A 22,690-nucleotide genomic window follows, 5' to 3' on the forward strand; every position below is an offset into this window, starting at 1 on the left:
ATATTTAAATTTCTTAAATCTGGTTGAGGTAGCCTTTTATAGTGCATTCCACTAAAATCGACAAAGTATGTAAAATATACTTCTATGAAACTGATTAAAATAACCCTACTGATAAAAATAGTAAGAACATCTTGCAATCCAATGTTGTACTGAATATATTCAAAAACTATTTAAAAATGTGATTTGAGAAGTGGTGATGAGTGACAATTCTGTAAATAATAATAATATTTTATAAGCTTAAGGCTTGTGTATTGACTAAAGAAGATAGTGTAATATTGGAGCATATAAGCATGCATGGAAAACCCACTTTTTTTCCATTGAGGGCTCATATTCCCCAATATTACACTATCTTCCTTAGTCAATACACAGTAGGTGCTTCACAGAAAACCCACTTTTTTTTCTGTCAAGGGCTTATATGCCCCTATATTAGACTATTTTCTTTAGTCAATAATATTGCTTATATTACACTATTTTAAAATGTTTTAAGCTGCCATTTTATTAATGTTTATGCACCAATGGTTTGAAAAATTAGTACATCATATGTCAACAAGATTTATTGGATGTAGTTTAGTTGTTTGTATATAAAATTTCCTAAGTGTACTTATCACAATGTAGTATAAAATACTGAATGCAATTTTATAAATTAAAAGTATCTAAATTTTGTTATTGAAAATATTTCAAAAGAATCAAGTTGATTACTGAAGATTTAAACTAAAATATCTACAATAACATACAAGAAAAATTTACCCATACATACAATTATACAGGGGTTGGACAAAATAATGGAAACACCTTAAAATTTCAGGCAAATTTATCTTAATATGGGGTAGGACTGCCTTTGGCAGTAATTACAGCTTGAATTCTATGAGGTATAGACTCATACAAAGTTTGAATTGTTTCCTAAGGAATTTTTGTTCATTCTTCAGCTAAGACAGTCTCCAGTTCTTGTAGAGATGATGGTGGAAGATATCAACTCCTTACTTGTTTTTCTAAAATGCACCATAAATGTTCAATAATATTGAGATCTGGGGACTGTGGTGGCCAGATAAGATGTGCAACTTCACTAGACTGTTCCTCGTGCCATTCAGTAACAACTTTAGCTGTGTGAATTGGTGATAATGACAGGCAAAACAGTAAAATACTAAAGATAACAAAAAATATTTTCATGAGTACACATTTTCTCTTTATTTTCACTATATATTTTCCCAGTGGTTATTCTTTGTTTATGGGGGAAATATTTTTTAATTAGATAAATTATATGTTAATATTGAAAATGAGTGCAAAGTTATGCAAATTTGTATTTAAGGTATCTAATTTAAAGTTTTCAAATCTGTAGCAGAAAGATGTTTGTTTCTGTTTTAGATGGTTTAGAAAAGTAATGCAACACATTCATAAATGCAACTAGAATCATTCAATCTGCCTATGAATAAAGTATGAATAAATGAAATGCTAAACATTGTTAAATAAAAAGCTGCAGCAAACATTAAAAATACCAACATTATGATGAAAGATTTTAAACTGAGTTTTAACCTTGGTTAAAACAATTTTATCTGAAGCTAACTTTTAAATAAAGAATTTTGATTTAAATAAAATAAGTTTGTAGGTAAATATTGATTTTTATATATTGACATTCAGTGAACCATTGACAGAAGAGGAAAAGAAAAAGATATAATTTGTTTCCAGGTAAAAGATTAAGCAGAAGCAGAGCATTGATCTAAAGCAGAATATTTATTGTCTTTTGCAAAAACTTATCTTGAAAAGAAAAATTATATTGAAGCAAGTATTGATTTCTTGGAGCTATATGCACTTAAAGGTATATTGACATGTGTTGATAAATTAATCAGTAGTAGATGGATGATAAATTCTACATTCACACACACACACAATTTTCAAGTAGGAAATTTTTATTAAAAGAAAAAGGCGTGTATCAATTTATATAAGAGTGAATAAAGGATCTATTTAATCTGTTTGCAATTTTAAAGTTAGAACGTATTCAATTATTTCAAGTTTTGTTACAATAAAATTTATCATCTTGAAGTACTTCATGTTTTCATTATAAATCTGAATTGTTAATGTTTTTATATATATTTTTAGTAAAAACATTTATATTTTATAATCTGGGTTTAAAAAAATCTATATATTGTTCAATAATACACTTGAGATGCCCACTTCATAACACTGATCTCTCAGTGTTAATGATGCATCATCTTGACAGCATAATGACCAAATTTATTTGAATGTTTGTTATAAAATGCTGTATTTCATTAAATGAATGTTTTTTAAATTGAAATAAAATCATTGAAACCTCCTTTACAAAAAATATTTGATATTTGAAACTACTTTTGCCATTATATATATATATTTTCCATGAGCTAATTTATAAGAGCAATTAGCTTCTTTCACAGTGGGTTGCTTGCTTATCAATAATTACTTAATCAGGAAAAAAAGAGTGAAACATGTAATTGTCTGGTTGAATAGTCTTGTAAACAAAGGCATGTCAACAGTGATCCTTCCATATTTTCTTCAGACAGTATATGTAGAACTACATTATGTTATGACCTTGCTCCTTTTAAAGAAGATGGGAAGATTATGGGAAGATTCTGCTGTTGTTTCCACTAGGTTGAGTAACTGCATAGAAACTCCCTTGCTTCATTACTCACACACATGCAAACAAATAAAAGTGTCTTGAAGATGGTGATCCATACCTACTCAACGGTGAAGCCAGAGGAAACTCTAGTAAAAATCCAAAACACCTGATGTACAAATCAACATTAGAACTAAATGCAGGGTTAAAAAACCTATTAAGCTGCCTACTAGCTAGTTCCTTCCCATGTTGCATTCAAGACAGTTGATGCCAGTAAAGTCACATATCTTTCCAAAAGTAAGCAAATGGAGACAGGTAAAGCCATGTGCAAAATATAGAATGATATTAAGAAAGATCAAACTCATTAATACAGTATCAATAGTATAGTACCATAACACTGTGGCTATTGCATCTCTTAAATATTTCATCTTAATTAGTGCTGTAAGATTATGTTTTCTATTTTACAGGTCTGATATTGTGCCCTGATCAATGAATACTTAAACTTTGAAATTTAATTCCTGAATCTAAAAAAAAATTTTTTTACAAAATCATGTGTTATTTTCCAATAAACACATGCTTCTTCTCTCTTCCTCTCTCTAACACTTTACCACATTATGTGGAAATATTTGGATTTTCCTTAAAGCATAATGCTTCAAATCAAAAGATAGCAGACAGCACTAGCAAATGCAGCAAATAACACCTAAAGAAGAATGGCATGGTGCCATAAAAATAACTAGCAAGAAAAGAAAAAAAGTAAAACGAAAAATTACTTAGGTTACAGGTCTATTTTGCATGAAGTATGTACCTAGCAACAGAAAATGTATATCGATGTATACCATCTGATTATTAAAACAATATGCCTTCCCTACTATTTCAGTTGCAATTTATCTGCAAAATCAGATTTATGGCTTTACTATAGGTAATAACTTTTATCCTATGCTCTAACAATAACATTGACTCGTTATGTATCTTGGAAAATAGTGGTTTGCTAATGGAGCTTGCTTAAACTAAAATTTCTGTATATTCTCTTGTCACTCTAAAATCTGCAGCAATAGACTGTGCTTTGTTTAGGAGGCCCAATAAGACCAAAACCTGTATGCATGTGTCAGTATACAGTCAAAAACCAGATTAATTCTCTACTGCATTCTATATTTAATTACTTTTAATTAATTAAAATTTGTCAACTATGTCTTTTGTAATAAGTGTGATGTCACCAGCAAAGACTAGGTTTTTAAGTTTTTAGTTCATGCTTCTAGGTATTGCCCACACTCACAAAGTCAATTGATCTCCTCATGATAAAGTTTAACCAGAAAAGAAACAATAGTGGAGGTAGAATGCAATTTTGTCAGACCCAAGTAATAACACTTAAAATGTTAGATGTGCAAGAATTGAGTCTCCACATAGCAGCTCAAATTCAGGTGGGTGTTTCTGAAAGATACTGAAATAAGTGTGAGGAATGCCATATGAGATGCAAGATGCACCACAGTTACTCAGAAAATTAACACTAGAATTATAAAACAATTTATTTAAGTTATAAAAATTTTCTGGAGAAGAGGAAGGAACAAAATAAAAGGAAAAACATTATAATCTTGAAAACTTGTTTATTTAAAAATTTGTTTATTCAATAAATCATAATCACCAATAATTGTAACCTTAAAGACCTATGAATAAAATGGAGTTGCAGAGTAGTGCTTTGCCTAAAACTTCACCAAACTATATTAGTGTTAGATGTTGCACTAAAGTTTAGTGACCCCCTACTCAGAATAATATCTATTTTTTTAATTAAAATTTTGCGGAAATATGTTTTCAAAAGATGTACATTATCAATATGTTAATGAACTTTTTTCAAAATTTTTTTTTGACTCTGAAAGGAGAGAAATTTATATCTTTTAACCATTCAATAACTTGCCTGTGGTCATTGCACAAGCTTAATGATATGAGATAAGAGGAACTGGGGTATGCTCCAGGGTTATCATCCAGAAGTCTTTTAGATCTTGTTGTAGACTAGATATAAACTCAAATTATTTTATATTTCCAATTTCATGTTTATGACGAATAAGATCAATCAAGATTTTATCAAAGACTTTTTTTTTATGCTGTGCAACAATGATGAGTAAGCTATTGAATGGTTAAACTGTATGGACTTTTATCTTTGTCAATAAAAAACAAAATTAATTTTGCTTCAAATTCATTGACATAAGCATAATGTGCATTTTAAAAATGTTTCTTCAAAACTTCAGTAAAAGAATGTATTATTAAGGAAGTCATACGAAACAAAGACCTTGATGTATGTGTGTGGCTGGGGATGTGTGACAAAAACAGTAGTTAAGCAAAAGTGTGTGTACACACATGAGTGCATCTATATGTGAGTACATATGTGTATGCCTTTTATCATTATCATTTAATATCTGGTATATATTTGTTTAACCATCTGAACATAGCTGTTGCCAGCGCCGCGCCAACTGGCTTCCGTGCCGGTGGCACGTAAAAAGCACCATCCAATCGTGGCCGTTTGCCAGCCTCATTTGGCACCTGTGCCGGTGGCACATAAAAAGCACACACTACATTCATGGAGTGGTTGGCATTAGGAAGGGCATCCAGCCATAGAAACATTGCCAAATCAGACTGGGCCTGGTGCAGCCTTCTGGCTTCCCAGACCCCAGTTGAACCATCCAACCCATGCCAGCATGGAAAGCGGACGCTAAATGATGATGATGATGATGTAAAGCAACTACTTCATACTTCTTGCCAAAGGTGCAGCCCTCTAATTCCCTTCCTACCTATATTTCCTGCATGCAACATCATCTGCATTGGTTTCATTAAATATAGAAGAACTAATAAAAGGTGAACTGCTTTTCCTCCACTAACAGACTAATACAAACCAATAACTTACACAAACAAGTATTTTTTATTAAAATAGGATAGTCAAAGTAAAAATAACTTTTGGAAATGATTAAAGTATTAGAAAGAAAGTAGACAGTAATTTAATTTCCTTTCTTGTGAATTCATATAATGTGAAAATGCTGTTTGCATGTTTACATTGATACATAACGTAAAATTTATGTTTGGTATGTCAATAAGGGGTATCATATTAATGCTATAACAAAATGAAGAAACAAAATATCCTTGAAAACTGGGAAGGTTACAAATCACTTTTCTATGATAAAATTATGGTATATGCTTTATGTTATGAATTAACTCATTATCTCTTTGAAGCTTTTAATATATATGATTAAGAGAGTTAACTAGAGATTTGTTTCACAAACACTAACTGTTTCATTTAGTTAACCAAACAAAGGAGGAAGAAGTTAAATCAAGATCAAATAATATAAAGTTTGTGTATCTGAGAATATGCCAAATATGTTTTAAGATCACTGCATTTTAGCAAGAAATTTTGTAAGCAATGAGTTTTCAGTTTCAGAAATAAAACTAAAATTCTCAGAGTTGATAAACTAAAGATCTGTAAATCAATCAGAGATAAATCTTAAAAAGTTTTATCATGAGAAAATTTAATAAACAAGTATCAAAATATTTTATACTGATTTGTGGTGTAAAGTGCCTATAAAATAACATGAGAAGATCAAGGAAGACATGGTACAGAAATGATAAAAGTTGATTTCAAGATGTTGAACTTTACAAAAGAGTTGACAAAAAAACATAACAAACAGCAAGGCGCCATATTCAAAAAGTGTTGCCCAACCCCATGATGAAGATGATGATGATGATGATGGTAATGGTGGTGATGATTTATTTAAAAAATCTTTATAAGAAAGTTCTATATATCAAAATCTCCAATTGGTAATTCTTTCATTTCTGTTTGCTTACACAATATTCTGATAACAAAATATTATTCTGATAACAATGTTATGATAACACAGTTATAGATTCAAATTCTGCCAAAGACATATTCTGTTGCAAACCAAAACCAAATTATAAGTTTCCCCAGTGTAATGGTAAAACATAAAGTGAGGTATTAAAAAGTAATACACCATTTACAAACACTATCCAAATTCAACTTGCAGTTTTGTAAATCATTTAAGACTGTAATAGTTTACATATCTCTAAAGATATAGTTTCTTAATATCATTGATTTCAAAATGAAAATAGTATTTGCAAAGAGTACAAAACTATACGATAAGATATTAAAACTGAAAACATAGTTACAAAACATGAAAAGTTTGGAGAAACTATTTTATTTCTCATAAAAATCATTTACATTTAGTAATCAGATTAAATGTGACTACTAGTTTGAAGGATGACTAATCTAATAGCAATGCATGTATGTAATTCATGTTTCAATGTTTCATATAAATTTTCTCTTTCAACTCAGCAACTAAAGTTCCCTGATTTATGTGTAATGAAATTGATTATCATTCATGCTAAGCATTAAACTTCTATTCAATTCAGTCGTTTTAATTAGTTACACACACACACACACACACACACAGAGGCACACACACATATATGTGTATGAGAGAGAGACTAAGAAATGAGACTGAAGTCAAAACTGTGGTTTCAAGTTCAGTCTCACTTCATAGCACCTAGAGCAAGTATCTTCTTCAACAGCCCAGGGCAACCAAACCCTTGTGAATGAATTTAATAGATAGAAACTGAAAGAAACACATCACAGACATGCACGTGTATATGCACTGGTATGTGCTGGTGAGAACGTTTTGTTTTCATGCCTTGATATCATGTTATAGCTGTGAACAAGTATCATTGTTATACATATGGTGCCCTTAATTTCCAATCATCTATGAAAACATGTACAAGCATGGAGAAGTATTAACTTGCTCAGAAACAGCTGAGGAACAGCAACAGGAAGAACATGGAAAAAAAAGAAGACAAAACAACGATAATTGTGTTTGTGTGTCTGTTATGTCTGTGCTGTCTAACTTATGATAAAGTTAAATGGCAAGTTCAACAGATATATTTTCTTAACTACTCATTTCAAGTGAAATAGTGAAAACCAAATGTACTCAAGTTAGTTTCTTGTTTTCTGAGCAGCTTATAACAAAATGTCAAATCCATTTATTTGAAAAACATATGACTGTTATACACAGGATATTTCTGTTTGATTCATTTTGCCAATATTTCCAATAATTCTAATATAAGTCGTGAGAGTGAGCACATATACAATTGATTTTTTCACTATTATTCTACTTATTCTCCTATAGCTTAAGCCATCTCTAAGAAGGTTTTAGTTTGACTCCTTTGTAGATTTTTCAACGACCTTCAACAATTTTAATTTTATATATAATCTTCTATGAATCAACACACTTTTAGCAGTAACTGGAAGAAAATTTACAGAATATACTTCCATACAAAGTGAAAATAATTTGATAATTCTGCTACACCTGCATAATATAGATACACAAAAAAAATAACATTGCAAATTGTCAGGGTTTTGTCTTAAAAATAAAAATCAATCCTGTATTGTTATTTATTTCCTTTGTTCTTTTTTTGTTTTATTTTAGAAAAATGCAGAAAGAAAAACATCATTAAAAACGTCAACCTTCAGAGCATATTTTCTTCAATCAGCTTTGGGCAGGTTCCATGAACACTATTAGAGATTAAGTTCACTGATTCTCTTGGGTAGAATTCTTTAAAAGAGGAAATTAATGTGTAACATTTTTTTTACTATTAAGCTAATGCTAGTATTGGACCTAATGTCAAGAGCTTAAGAAAGAAGTTTTCATAAAATATTTTTTAATTGCTAAAAAATAATATTATTTCAAAAAAAATAATATAACTGTAGGCAGCTTTGAGAAAATCAATACATTTTGTTTTTAGAATTCTTTTCCGTTGTGGGATTAAAATTATTATATTTCAAACATCAATAAAAATAGATGAACAAAATAGAATATATAAATATAAATAATTTTCAGGGTAATAAAGAGAATCTGTTGCAATAATTTATCATATAAAGGCAATTACTTGATTTGGATTTGATTTAGAAATTGAATTAACAGTTGTGATTTAAATGATCTTATAAAGGCTATACATATTATATATGTATTATAATATTATATATACATATTATATATATATATATATATATCGAATTGAACCAGCCAGGATCCCTGGTCTGGTGGTACGTAAAAAGCACCCACTACACTCACGGAGTGGTTGGCGTTAGGAAGGACATCCAGCTGTAGAAACATTGCCAGATAAGACTGGAGCCTGGTGCAGCCTTCTGGCTTCCCAGATCCCCGGTCGAACCGTCCAACCCATGCTAGCATGGAGAACGGACGTTAAACGATGATGATGATGATGATGATATATATATATATATATATATATATATATTTCTGCACCCCCCCACCACCATTATAGGTATCTACTCTTTGAACCCCCCTCTTCAATACGCTATTTCACCATGCATTACCTCTCTCTCGATATCCTACGTTCTACTTGCCTAGAACTTGTCCTCTGAACCACCCCTCCCACTGGTGTTCCCCTATATTTCTGCACCCCCCCCACCACCATTATAGGTATCTACTCTTTGAACCCCCCTCTTCAATACGCTATTTCACCATGCATTACCTCTCTCTCGATATCCTACGTTCTACTTGCCTAGAACTTGTCCTCTGAACCACCCCTCCCACTGGTGCTCCCCTATATTTCTGCACCCCCCCCACCACCATTATAGGTGTCTACTATTTGAAGCCCCCTCTTCAATACGCTATTTCACCATGCATTACCCCTCTCTCGGTATCCTACGTTCTACTTGCCTAGTACCTGTCCTCTGAACCATCCCTCCCACTGGTGCTCCCCTATATTCTGCACCCCCCCCACCACCATTATAGGTGTCTACTATTTGAAGCCCCCTCTTCAATACGCTATTTCACCATGCATTACCCCTCTCTCGGTATCCTACGTTCTACTTGCCTAGTACCTGTCCTCTGAACCATCCCTCCCACTGGTGCTCCCCTATATTTCTGCACCCCCCCCCATAAAAAGCACCATCCGAACGTGGCCGATGCCAGACCCCTCTGGCACCTGTGCAGGTGGCACGTAAAAAACACCCACTACACTCGCGGAGTGGTTGGCGTTAGGAAGGGCATCCAGCTGTAGAAACACTGCCAGACTAGACTGGAGCCTGGGGCAGTCCCGAGCTCCCCAGACCCCGGTCGAAACCGTCCAACCCGTGCTAGCGCGGAAAACGGACGTTAAATGATGATGATGATGATGATGATATATATATATATATATATATATATATATTACATATTATATAACACAGTAATTCAAAATCAAGAAGTATAGCAAAATGACTAACTTTACTCTCAGCACTAAATTTATGAATCGGTATCCAAATGTCTGGACAAAAAAAGAAGAATGCTCAACGAAGAACGCCAAATTTTGCAAATCTTCAATAGTGGCAAATATGTAATGCTGCACATTTACAAGAGTGGAAAATATTAAAATGTTTGGAAGGTAATAGATGGCCACTATATTCCTGGAAACATTTAGCTAAAACATATGAATAAATTACCTGAGATATTATAATCAGAAGAACATTGAATTATATATATGTTTGTGCTTTGTGTGTGTGTGTGTGTGTGTGTGTTGTGTGTGTGTGTGTGTTGTGTGTGTGTGTGTGTGTGTTTGGGTGTGTGTGTTTGTTGTGTGTGTGGGTGTGCATGTGTGTGGGTGTGCATGTGTGTGCATGCATGCACATAGGTAGCTTTTCAAATCTAAATTCCAGCCCATAAAATAGTTGTGAATAAGAAATGCTCATTTATATGCAGCAACATAGTCATAATAAAATATCATAGAGTTTTACCCAGCAGAACTGTGATCATAAATAAATAATTTGAATTAACTTTTTATGAAAATGAGGAATAATGTTTACTATGCCTTACTTTGAATCCCAAATGCAAAACCAGACATCACATTATGTAGCTGATATAATTATACATATAAAGATGAAATGAAGAAATGCACAAAGCAAAGAGAAACTGGAGTAACAACAAAATGAATAAATAAATTTTGCAACATGCATTGAGTACTCTATCTCCCAATTGGACACTCAAAGATAGAAAGGAAAAACTGGAAAGAAAAAGAAAGATAGAAAGGAAAAACCAGAAAGAGAAAAAAAGAAAGAAAGAAAGAAAGAAAGAAGGAAAGAAAAAGAAAATTATGATGTTTTTCAAAATGCATCAAGACATATTTATGCGAAGTAGAAATTACATCTTAATGTATTTTGAGAAATATCTATTTATAAAATGCTCCTATAGGAATTAAAAATGATTTCAAATCTTGAATTCAGTATTTGTAAAGCATTCTGTGTGAAGTTTACACACACAATAGGACTATTTCAAGTTACAGCATATGCATTCCAAATCATTGTGTTTTATTTTGGATAAATACAGCATGTATATAACGAATCAAAATTCTAAATATTGCCTCTTAACAGCTGATGAACACTATTGTTAAGATGAGAAACTTAAGATTCAAACACAAGAAATATTTATTCTAATTTCCAACCATCCATCTTCTTTACCCACTATTCCTGGGAGGGTCATACAGACAGGTATCTCTTCCATAAAGTCCTATCAGGAGCAACCATCATTACATTTTCTGGATGGATTCCCAAGCATAACCAGCTGAGGCTATACTCTTTTACTCGTTTCAGTCATTTGACTGTGGCCATGCTGGAGCACCGCCTTTAAAAAAAAAAATGGAACGCTTCACAAATTTGCATGTCATCCTTACGCAGGGGCTATGCTAATCTTCTCTGTATCGTTCCAATTTTAGTATATGTACTGCTGAAGCAAATACAAAGGGATATTATCCAACAATATTGTTCTTGGTCTAACCCCAGGTCTCCTGCTACTTGGCTCAGCTTGAAGTATCCATTGTAGCATTCTAGTCACACCTCCAGAGTACTAGAACCACGATCCCTCAGTAAGACATCTTGTTCTCCAACTATGCACCCTGTGAAGTAATGTTACCCCATATATCCCTTAGAGGAGCCTTATTTCAGCCACTTGTATATGTGTGTGTAGTAATTACTTTTAAATGACATCATGAACAAAAGTGAGAGTACTTAATACATTATGTAGAGTGACTAGATATATTATAATATAGTAAATATTAGTATCAATAAAGGTGAAAGTTTGGTAGCAGCCATATGTATGCATGCACTTATGCAAAAACTTGTGACCCAATATTCTGTGCTACAAACAGTTTACTACATACATATCCAAACAGAAAGTGACATGTTGCCATAAATAAAGAAGACTTAAGAAAATCTGTGATCTGACAGAATAGTTTCACTTGAATCATATCCATCAAGCAGAATGTTCTATATAGCATAAAACATCAAATCATGGTAAAGAAGAATAGTTATCAATTATCTTATAATATACAATGCACTACACACACAGGATAAGTAAATCTTCGCCATTCACTTAGTAGGGGGTAATGAAACAAGTACCAGATTGAAAAGGTATTGCATACAATAAGATAAGTTAGAACCTGATGATAGTGTCTAAGCAGGACTATATGACTAACAAATGAAACCAGTACAAATGTGTGTGTGTGTGTGTGTGTGTGTGTGAGCATTCTTTCTTTTATTCTTTTGCTTGTTTCAGTCACTTAACTGTGGCCATGCTGGAGTACCACCTTAAAGGGGTTTTTTTAGTCAAAGGAATTGATCTTGGGACTTATTCTTTGTAAGCCTATTACTTATTCCATTGGTCTCTTTCACTGAACCGCTAAGTTATGGGGATGTGAGCACCAACATCGGTTGTCAAGCTATGGTGGGGAAACAAGCATAGACACAAGGACAAAAGACACACAGACATAAATGTATGTATACAGACACACAGACATAAATGTATGTATACACACACACAGAAATATATTTATATATATTACACTCACGGAGTGGTTGGCATTAGGAAGGGCATCCAGCCATAGAAACATTGCCAGATCAGACTGGGCCTGGTGCAGCCTTCTGGCTTCCCAGACCCCAGTTGAACCGTCCAACCCATGCTAGCATGGAAAGCAGACGCTAAATGATGGTGATGATGATGAGGATGATACACACAATAGGCTTCTCTCAGATTCCGTCTACCAAATCCACTCATAAGGCTTTGGTTTGCCTGAGGCTATAGTAGAAGGCACTTGCCCAAGGTGTCATGCAGTGGGACTGAACCCGGAACTATGTGGTTGGGAAGCAAGCTTCTTACCAGACAGTCATACATGTGAATATATTTCAAATACGTATTTATTCATTCATTCATTTATTTAACATGACATTTTGTTTTTCCATATTTGGACAAGACAAGGAGTTATTCTGAGCATGATGCTCTTCTCGTTACCAAACTTTAATTGTTTTACAAGTGAAGTAATTTCTATTCCAGAGATCTTCAAAATAATCAAACAGCCACTAGTCCATAAGAAATGTTAACATTATCATTGTTTGTTCAAGCAGTAAGTGTGGAAGTCTTGCACACACACACACACACACATCCAGTTGTCTGCTAGAGTCACTCATATGGTATCCGTCAACTTGGGCTTATTGTATAACACACTTATCCAAAGTACCACACAGTAGGACCAAATCACAAACCATATGACTGCTAAACAAAGTTCTTAATTATATAGCCATGCATGTATGGGTAGATAGATGGACAGACAGACAGAAATATAAGTGGTAGATAAGTTGGTTAGCAGAGAATGCACAATGCCTTTGCAAATTCTCTTAGACCAATGATATTTGTTGATGATATAAATATAATTTCTAAATTAAATTTAACATTTCTAAATCAAATTTCTAAATATTAAACAACTGTGGATCAAAGATTGCAGAATATGAGTAAGAAGGTAATTCTAAAGAGTAAGAACTCAAAGAGTGCATGAGTTAGGATAAATATTCCTTTCTACTTTAGGCACAAGGCCCAAAATTTTGGGGGCGGGGGGCCAGTCAATTAGATCGACCCCAGCACACAACTGGTACTTAGTTTATCGACCTCTAAAGGATGAAAGGCAAATTTGACCTCAGAACATATGGACAGACAAAATAACACTAGGCATTTTGCTCAGTATGCTAACATTTCTTATTTCTTTATTACCCACAAGGGGCTAAACATAGAGGGGACAAACAAACATAGAGGGGACAAACTAAACATAGAGTGTGTAACTGGTACTTAATTTATTGACCTCAAAAGAGTGAAAAGCAAAGTCAACCTCGGCAGAATTTGAACTCAAAACATAATGGCAGGCAAAATACCGCTAAGCATTTCGTCCAACATGCTAATGTTTCTGCCAGCTTAACACCTTAGGAGAAATATTGTGAAAAGAAAAGTGGTAAGACAGTAAATGCAACAGGAGTAAGTGAAAGACACATTGTTTGATAGGCCAGAGCAGAGAAAGTATGCAAACAGTTATGCCAAATGAGCAGCAAGGTTATGCTGATACTTTTCTAAGCATTTGCTTTCTCTTGCTGCTTTCTAACAGAGATAAAAATACAAAGACAGAGAGAAAAGAGAACATCCGTGAGCTCTGTGATTGTAGTGTAGTTTTTTAATGAGCAACTGTCAGTCAACTGAATGGCTGCCATACACAAACATACACAGGTCCAAAGATCAAAACCTATCCAAAGATACACACATATATGCATATGCACACACACACAAAGACCCAAATATCAAAATATAAGAAGTTACAGTCATATAGAAAGCATACTCACCCTTATTATGAAAGAGTACTGATGGAACATTTGTGTTAAAACCTCTGTAAAATGTAGGCACAAGAGACCAGACATAATGATCTGGGACAAAGAAAGAAGAAAGTGTGCACAGTAGTAGAAATCAGTAGTCTAGGGGATGTTAACATGTCTAAGAAAAACAAAGATCCATTCTGAAATAATGAGAAATCTGCACACAGACTGACTTAATACATGTTGATCAGTGATTATTAGTACACTTAGCTATGTAGCTGACTACCTCTGCACTAATCCTGATAAGCTGCACTTCACAAAAGCAAAAGAGACAGAGAAAATTGAAAAATTATAACTGCAAACTATAAATGAAACTTGTAATATTTTTCAAAAATTTAACCTCAAGTATACACACACACACACATGTAAAGACATACAAATTTATGTATATGTACATATATAAAAATAAAACCATACAAATCCCATATGCAGTGATATACAGACACACACATGCATACATACATTTGGTGAATATGTACATAGTTACCAAATGTATGCATACATGTATATGCCTGTGATTGTAGTGAAAACTATTCATAAGTAGGGCAAGAGGTGAATATTTCAAGAGAGTAAAGAACATATGTTTATCAGAACTTCCAACAAGCATATATATCAAAACAGCACTACAATGCTTATTCTGACACCTACTTTGATATGAGCATGATAACATTTTAAGATATACATAGTAATTTAGAAATTACTCAGTGTTACTGAAATCTCAGCATTATGCAGACATATTTCCTATGCATCTAGAATAGTTGTGACATTAAATCTGTATCAACCTCATACATAACTCAGACTGCAATACTAAAGCAACATCTCCAGCTAGGGCTAGTATAATCTAGCCTGAGTTAGCCCACTCAAGACCTTCCCTACAGAAATGTTTATCACAAAAGTGCCTCCCTAAAGACAGTCATCTATGCATGCTGGCCAACTTTCCCATTTGCAGCATAAACTTGTGTTTAAATGCTTATGATGTATATGAAATCTAGGACAATAAATGCTATTGTAGGAGACAATGATGCAGTGGTTGGAAAATGAACTTCTGAACCACACAGCCATGCCTACACCTATGCTCAGTCTTGCCTGAAATTAATACCTAAAATATAATCACATGAATTCACTATATTTTTCATAAATTGTCTTAAAAACATGCTGACAATATTTCTCAGAGAATATTACAATAAATTTAAACACTGACAAATCTGCTAATTACAACTGTATTGATAATTTTACTTCATCATCATCATCATCGTTTAACGTCTGCTTTCCATGCTGGCATGGGTTGGACGGTTTGCCTGGGGATTGGTGAGCCAGATGGCTGCACCAGGCTCCAATCTTGATTTGGCAGAATTTCTACAGCTGGATGCCCTTCCTAAAGCCAACCACTCTGAGAATGTTGTGGGTGCTTTTACGTGCCACCGGCATGAGGGCCAGACAGGTGGTACTGGCAACAGTCTCGCTCAAATGGTGTTTTTACGAGTCACCTGCACAAAAACTTGTTTATAGCAATATCCTTTCATTTACTATCAATTCTTACATTTTTCTCATTTTCATTCACAGGATTAAAGCAATTCAAACATTTAATCAATCATGTGAACACCAATGCTTATTTTATGAATCTCTATTTACTAAGCCATTATTTTACACGACACAAACAACACATACAAAATCTGTAGTTAAGTGTAAATTTAACAGATTTGGACACACACACATTATATCATCATTATAATTTTAATGTCCATTTTTCCATGCTTGAATGGAATAAACTGAATTTTTTCAGGTAGATTTTCTTATGCCAGATTTCCTTCCTATGGCTATCTCATACCTGTTTCCAAGCAAAGTAATATTGAAAATTGAAAATAAAGCTTCTTTACAACTATTGTGTGATATCAAGGCAACACACACATGCACACATATACACGTGCACACACACACACACACAAACACAATCGGTTTCTTTCAATTTCTGTCTGCCAAATCCACTCACAGTGCTTTTGGTTGGCATGAAGCATCATCATCATTGTTCGACCGTGATCGAGACAATGGAATTTATTATGTTACGCCAGACTTCACGGTCCATCATAGCATTATGGAGGTCCTGTTGCTGGATGCCTGTATCCCTGGAGATTACATCAGGGTAGGAGAGTGTGCACCCTTTGGTATCACGAGCAGATGGCTTCCAGAAGAAAACAGTAGAAATTACCTCGTTTTCAGCTCTACAACAATGTCCAGCAAACTGGACTCTTCTACCTTTCACAAGAGATGATACAAGTGGTAATTTCCCATATATTTGTACTTTGGTTGGATGACGCTTCCACGAGAGATTTTGTGATTCTCTCTCCAATGCCCAGTCTCTTTTACAATCTCTTGAACAAGCTTCAATGAGTCCAAGACTGAATATGTAAACAAGTGCCTGTCCAACAGTGATTTCATCATCCATACTTTCAACAATAAGCTCTTAAATATGGTTTCTGGCATGGAGCAATAGAACGCACTTATCCAAGGTACCCTGCCATGGGATTGAAACCAAAACCAAGTAGCTGGAAAGCAAACTTCTAAACGACATAGCCCTACTTGTACTTGTAAACAACTATTTTTTTTCACAATGCTATTGTGAGAAGAATAGTGAATACATACAATTTTCAAAAGTAAAAAATAACATCACAAAGATTTCTAAGATATGAATTCATTAATTAGGAAATAAATAATTCATAATGGTATCTTTTCAGTAACAATATATATTATATTAGGTATTAATGTAAAAAATAATCAATCAGTGGCTACAAAACTGAATATGGGTAAAAATATGAGACTGTAAACTTTCAGAAACTTAATACATATATTATTATTATTATTAACATTCTTTGTTTTGTTTTTAACATTAAATTATTATTAGCAGTTTAGGTCATGGAAGTAAGGAAATTTTATTTAAATTTTAAACTATATTCTAATCCACAGAATATGTATGAAATTTTCTCAATATATTATCCTACTTTGTAAAGAACTAAATTCAAAGCAATTTTGAAATAAGCTCTTATAGTTACCTATGAAAGTATTTGTACTTTTTTTTTTTTTCAGATCTAAAATTCAAATCTTACTATATCCAAACCCTTAATTTGAAATTTGTATATCCTGTACATCAAGGTGCAGAAGAGAAAAGAAGTTCTCAAACAGGAACTAAGGAGAGAAACTTACAAAACATCTACAGAAGAAACCTAAATTCTTTCTATGTGAAACTTCTAGCATACAAAATACTTCAATAGATTTAACATGGCATAGTTATTTAACATCTCCAGATTACTTTGCTAGGTTTCATACTACACTTTTAATCAGTTCTTACTCAAATTGCCAGTTGGTTGTCAATTCTTGTATTACGCATATTTTAAAATGAACTTCAAGAATTGAATTTTATTTTTTATGTAGGGTTTAGATCAACAAACCTACAATTTTTTTCAATTTAGCGATTAACAGTATTGAAAAGAGTATTCAAGAATTCAAAAAGGAACAAGATATATTTTATGATTTGTTTTCATGCAGTGATTATTTGGAGTAAATTAATAACATCCATTGAGTTGAAGGGCCTGTAAAGATCATGACTGCAAACCTTTCATTCTAGCAAAAATGTTTTGTGAGTCAATAACTTGAAATGTAAGAAACAGGAAACACTAATTTCAATGATAATATAAATGAGAGAATTTAAGCTATGACAAACACTTTTACAAGTACTGGAAATACTTTTCATTTCAGAGGTAAGACGAGGGAACTAACAGTAATTGTAAGCATGTTGAAAAATACTTCATTTCAGTAGTTTCATCCCTTTCAAATGGAACACTCAGGAATCAAAGAGACCACCAAAATAACGTTTTAATAGAACACAACTATCCTAACAAATTAAAAAGATTTGGGTTTGTGCTTTGTGTCAAAGGAAAAATTTATTAATATTTAAATTAAAAACCAACGTGCCACCGGCACAGGTATCACAACTACTATTTCCATTGATATTTATTTCGAAATAAATATCAATGGAAATAGTAGTTGTGATACCTGTGCCGGTGGCACATAAAAAGCACCATCTGAATGTGGCCATTGCCAGCGCCGTCTCGACTGGCTTCTGTGCCGGTGGCACATAAAAAGCACCATCGAAACGTGGCTGATGCCAGCGCCGCCTCGACTGGCTTCAGTGCTGGTGGCACATAAAAAGCACCATCTGAACGTGGCCAATGCCAGCACCGCCTTGGCTGGCTTCCATGCCGGTGGCACGTTAAAAGCTCCAACTAATCGCGGCCGATGCCGGACTCCCCCGGCACCTGTGCGGGTGGCACGTAAAAAGCACCCACTACACTCGCGGAGTGGTTGGCATTAGGAAGGGCATCCAGCTGTAGAAACACTGCCAGATCAGACTGGAGCCTGGTGCAGCCCCTGGTTTCCCAGACCCCGGTCGAACCGTCCAACCCGTGCTAGCACGGAAAACAGATTTTAAATGATGATGATGATGATGAATCTGGTAGCAAAAGTGAAGTAACAAACTAAATTTATTACAGAACTTTATCCTGCTATGGTAGTTTGGAGTAACAGTTATCACTTTTGTTATTTCATGCATAAATACCAGTAATATTCTGAAATAGACAGAATCAACACAAGTAGAAAATACTAAAGATTTGTGTAATTCCACAAAAATAGATTAAATATTTTTTGTATGTTATATTTACATTTATATAAATTTGATTCTTGAAGAAATAAGAAGACGCAACTTAGCAAACAGATTCTTGTTACACCTACAGCGGATCATATTAATATTATGTCTTTTCTTCATTTCATAGAATCACCTGCGCTATTAATATTTTATTTGAGAACTTTCAACTATACTACTTGTGTTTCACTATGATGCAAAAAAATCACAGTTCTCATAAAGACAACATTGATATTTTGAAAATATAAGAATTTCTCCTAAATTACTTTGCAACTTCTGCACATCTTCTACAAAACATTAACTCTTTTGTTACCAACCCAGCTGAAACCAGCTCTGGCTCTGAGTACAAATATCTTCATCATCATCATCGTTTATCATCCGCTTTCCATGCTAGCATGGGTTGGACAATTTAACTGGGTCTGGGAAGCCAGGAGGCTGCACCAGGCTCAAGTTTGATCAGGCAGTGTTTGTACAGCTGGATGCCCTTCTTAACGCCAACCACTCTGTGAGTGTAGTGGGTGCTTTTTACGTGCCACTGGCAGAGGTGCCAGGTGAGGCTGGCAACAGCCAGGATCAGTTGGTGCTTTTTACATGCCACCGGCATGGAAGCCAGTCAAGGCAGCGCTGGCATCGGCCACATTCAGATGGTGCTTTTTACATGCCACCGGCACAGGTATCCAACTACAATTTCCATTTGATTTTTATTTGATGTTGATGTACTTGACTCAACAGGTTTCCTCAAGCACAGCAGGTCACCCTACAATCCAAGGTAAGCACAGCAGGCTGTTCTGTGATCCAAGGTACTTTGGATGGCCTGGGGCTGCTATGTGAAGCTGGTGTAGGAAACAGCAATGAACTCACGTTATTTGTTGGGTCTTCGCAGTCACAGCATATTTCCAGAGATCTCGGTCTTTCTTCATTGCCTCTGTGAGGCCCAACGTTTGAAGGTCATGCTTGACTGCCTCATCCTATGTCTTCCTGGGTTCTACCTCTACCCCGGATTCCTTTAACTGTTTGGGAGTGGCACTTCTTCATACAACTCTCCTCATCCATCCATTGTACATGACCATACCAGTGTAAACTTCTCTCTTGCACAGCGCTTCCAATGCTTCTTATGTCCAGCATTTCTCTCAGGGTGCTTATACTCTGTTGTGTGCGCACACTGACATTACACATCCAGTGGATCATGCTAGCTTCATTTCTTTCAAGCCTATGCATGTCCTCTGCAGTTACAGCCCATGTTTCACTACCGTGAAGCATTGCAGTTCGCACACATGCATCATACAATCTACCTTTCACTCTGAGCGAGAGACCCTTTGTCACCAGTAGGGGTAGAAGCTTTCTAAACTTTGCCCAGGCTATTCGTAGTCTAGTGGTGACACTCTCTGAGCACCCACCTCCACTACTAACTTGTTCACCTAGGTAGCGGAAACTATCAACTATTTCTAGTTTCTCTCCTTGGAGTGTGATGGAATCTGTTTTCTGAGTATCTGTGGTGTCTATTGCCCCTGTGCATCTGCCACACATGAAAGCTATCTTCTCAGTTAATTTTCCTTTGATGTTGCTGCACTTCTTATGCATCCATAGCTTACACTGGGTACACCTTATGGAGTTTCTACCAACACCTTTTCTACAGATTGAGCAGGGCCACCTACCTGAGGGTGTGTGTGATGAGTTCGCCTTCCTACTTACTATAACTTTGGTCTTTGCTACATTGACTCTAAGGCCTTTTTAATTCCAAACCTAGCTTCCTCACCCGAAATTTCTTTTCTAGTTCCGGTAGTGATTCTGCTATGAGGGCCAGGTCATCAGCATAGAGGATCTCCCAGGGGCAACCAGTCTGTTTTCATAAATTTTGAATTAAAAATCTTCCACCAAATCTTAGTCACAATTTATGTTTCTAACACTAGCTGAATGATAACTAAGTTATTTTACTAAATTTTAAAGTAGTAGAAAGAAACACAGAACATCTCAAAATACAGTAACGAAAGGGTTAAATAGCATTATCAAGATAAGATGCCAAAATTACTTCCTTACTAAATGAGAAGAATGTTTTCTGAAATGGAAAACTTGAAAAGATAAATATCCAAAAGTGTCAACCTTTATTGATATCTCAGAAAAGGAAATATTTTACTGAGATTTTTTCCTGTGTATGTGTTTATATACACATACCTCTGAGTGTGTGTGTGTGTGTGTGTGAAGTATGTATACACACAGACACACACATCAAATGTAAATTGAATAAACCATTCAATACTTATGTAAAGTTTTATATTGGTTATATTACTATTTATGAAACTTAAAGCTATGAATTTTACATGCATGTACGGACAAAAATATCTGTTGGGAACAGACATTATAGATTAAACTAATTTAAAATGCTTATTAAATTAATAAGTTAATTTTTGTATAATATTAATATATAATGATAGCAGTTTTGTAATGAATTATGAATTAGCTACATAAAAAGCAATTTTCTATAGACACAAATTTTAACCCAGCGAAAATATTGCGGATACTGCTTCTGCTTGCCTGAGTAATATCATAAAAACTGTTAGACAAACTAACTCAAATTTTAGCTAATAATAGAAGAGTACATGATTATCTTAGAAAAAGAAAAACTTTCTTGTCACTTACATAAAATATTACCTGTAGTCAATTGGTTAAAAAACTGATAGAGCTAATAATTTCCAAGTAAGCAAAAAAAAGAAGAAGAATGAAAGAAAAATCACCAACATCTTGCACTTTCCTTTCCATAACAGTTGTGTTGTCAATGAAAGCATTTTTGCTGATATCTAGTGATATGATAATTTGATTAGTCATGCCTCATGGCCAATATATTTTTAGAACTGTATAAGAATGCACTATTGAAACTACTAACAGTATTCTATAGGGTTGCTTTATTATAGTCAATTGAAATCATATTGAATGATATAATTCAATTACAAGAACATGAACAACTATACAAAAACAAATACAAAACAGCAATATTGCAGGATAATGATGATAAAAATAAATTTTAAAATGAATTACGTTGTAATGATGACAAACAACAAATTATAAATTACAGAAAACTGTTTTCTCAAATTTGTCTTGCATTTTGTCAACCATCAGATGAAAATATTTTGAACAGAGAAAAAATATAACTGAGTTTGATAAAATCACTAGTAAACCCAAAGTAGAATGCACAATATATATATATATATATATAAAGTTAATCCAAACAAGAAAGCACAAAAAACACAACACGAGGACGTGGAACAAATATAGTATTATTGGACGCTCAGGAAAGAAGGAAAGAAGGAGGGTTTAACGTTTTGAGCGGAGCTCTTCATTGGAAACATAGAAGGAAAGATCCAGAGAAGGGAAGACAGAGGAAAAATATCGCCAACGGTACACACGAGGTCACATTTTGAAACATATATATATATAGTGAAAGTTTACGGCAAAAACAAAAGATGAAGACAGGTGGTGTACAAAACAAACAGATGTATTAGTATAACACTCAGGAATAGAAAAAGTCGTTTATGTTTCGAGCCTAAGCTCTTCTACAGAAAGGTACACAGAAAAAACAAGGAGAGAAAAAAATGTGTGTAGTGGCTAATGATCTATCATATATATATATATATATATATATATATACACACACACACATACTTACATACATATATACAATAAA

At 34.1% G+C, this 22,690-nt stretch overlaps 1 protein-coding gene and 1 non-coding gene across 3 annotated transcripts in view; both read right to left on the bottom strand.

The window, feature by feature from the left end:
- Positions 1-22,690, bottom strand: part of LOC115209184 — a 662,850-nt gene that overhangs the window by 551,452 nt on the left and 88,708 nt on the right. The gene's annotated exons all lie outside the window — the stretch shown is intronic.
- LOC115210008 lies at positions 11,265-11,371 on the bottom strand. Its single transcript, XR_003881372.1, has one exon. It is a non-coding gene; the product is annotated as a U6 spliceosomal RNA (small nuclear RNA).

Source organism: Octopus sinensis, linkage group LG3, assembly GCF_006345805.1.
Source record: "Octopus sinensis linkage group LG3, ASM634580v1, whole genome shotgun sequence".
In the NCBI taxonomy this organism is placed as follows: Eukaryota; Metazoa; Mollusca; class Cephalopoda; order Octopoda; family Octopodidae; genus Octopus; species Octopus sinensis.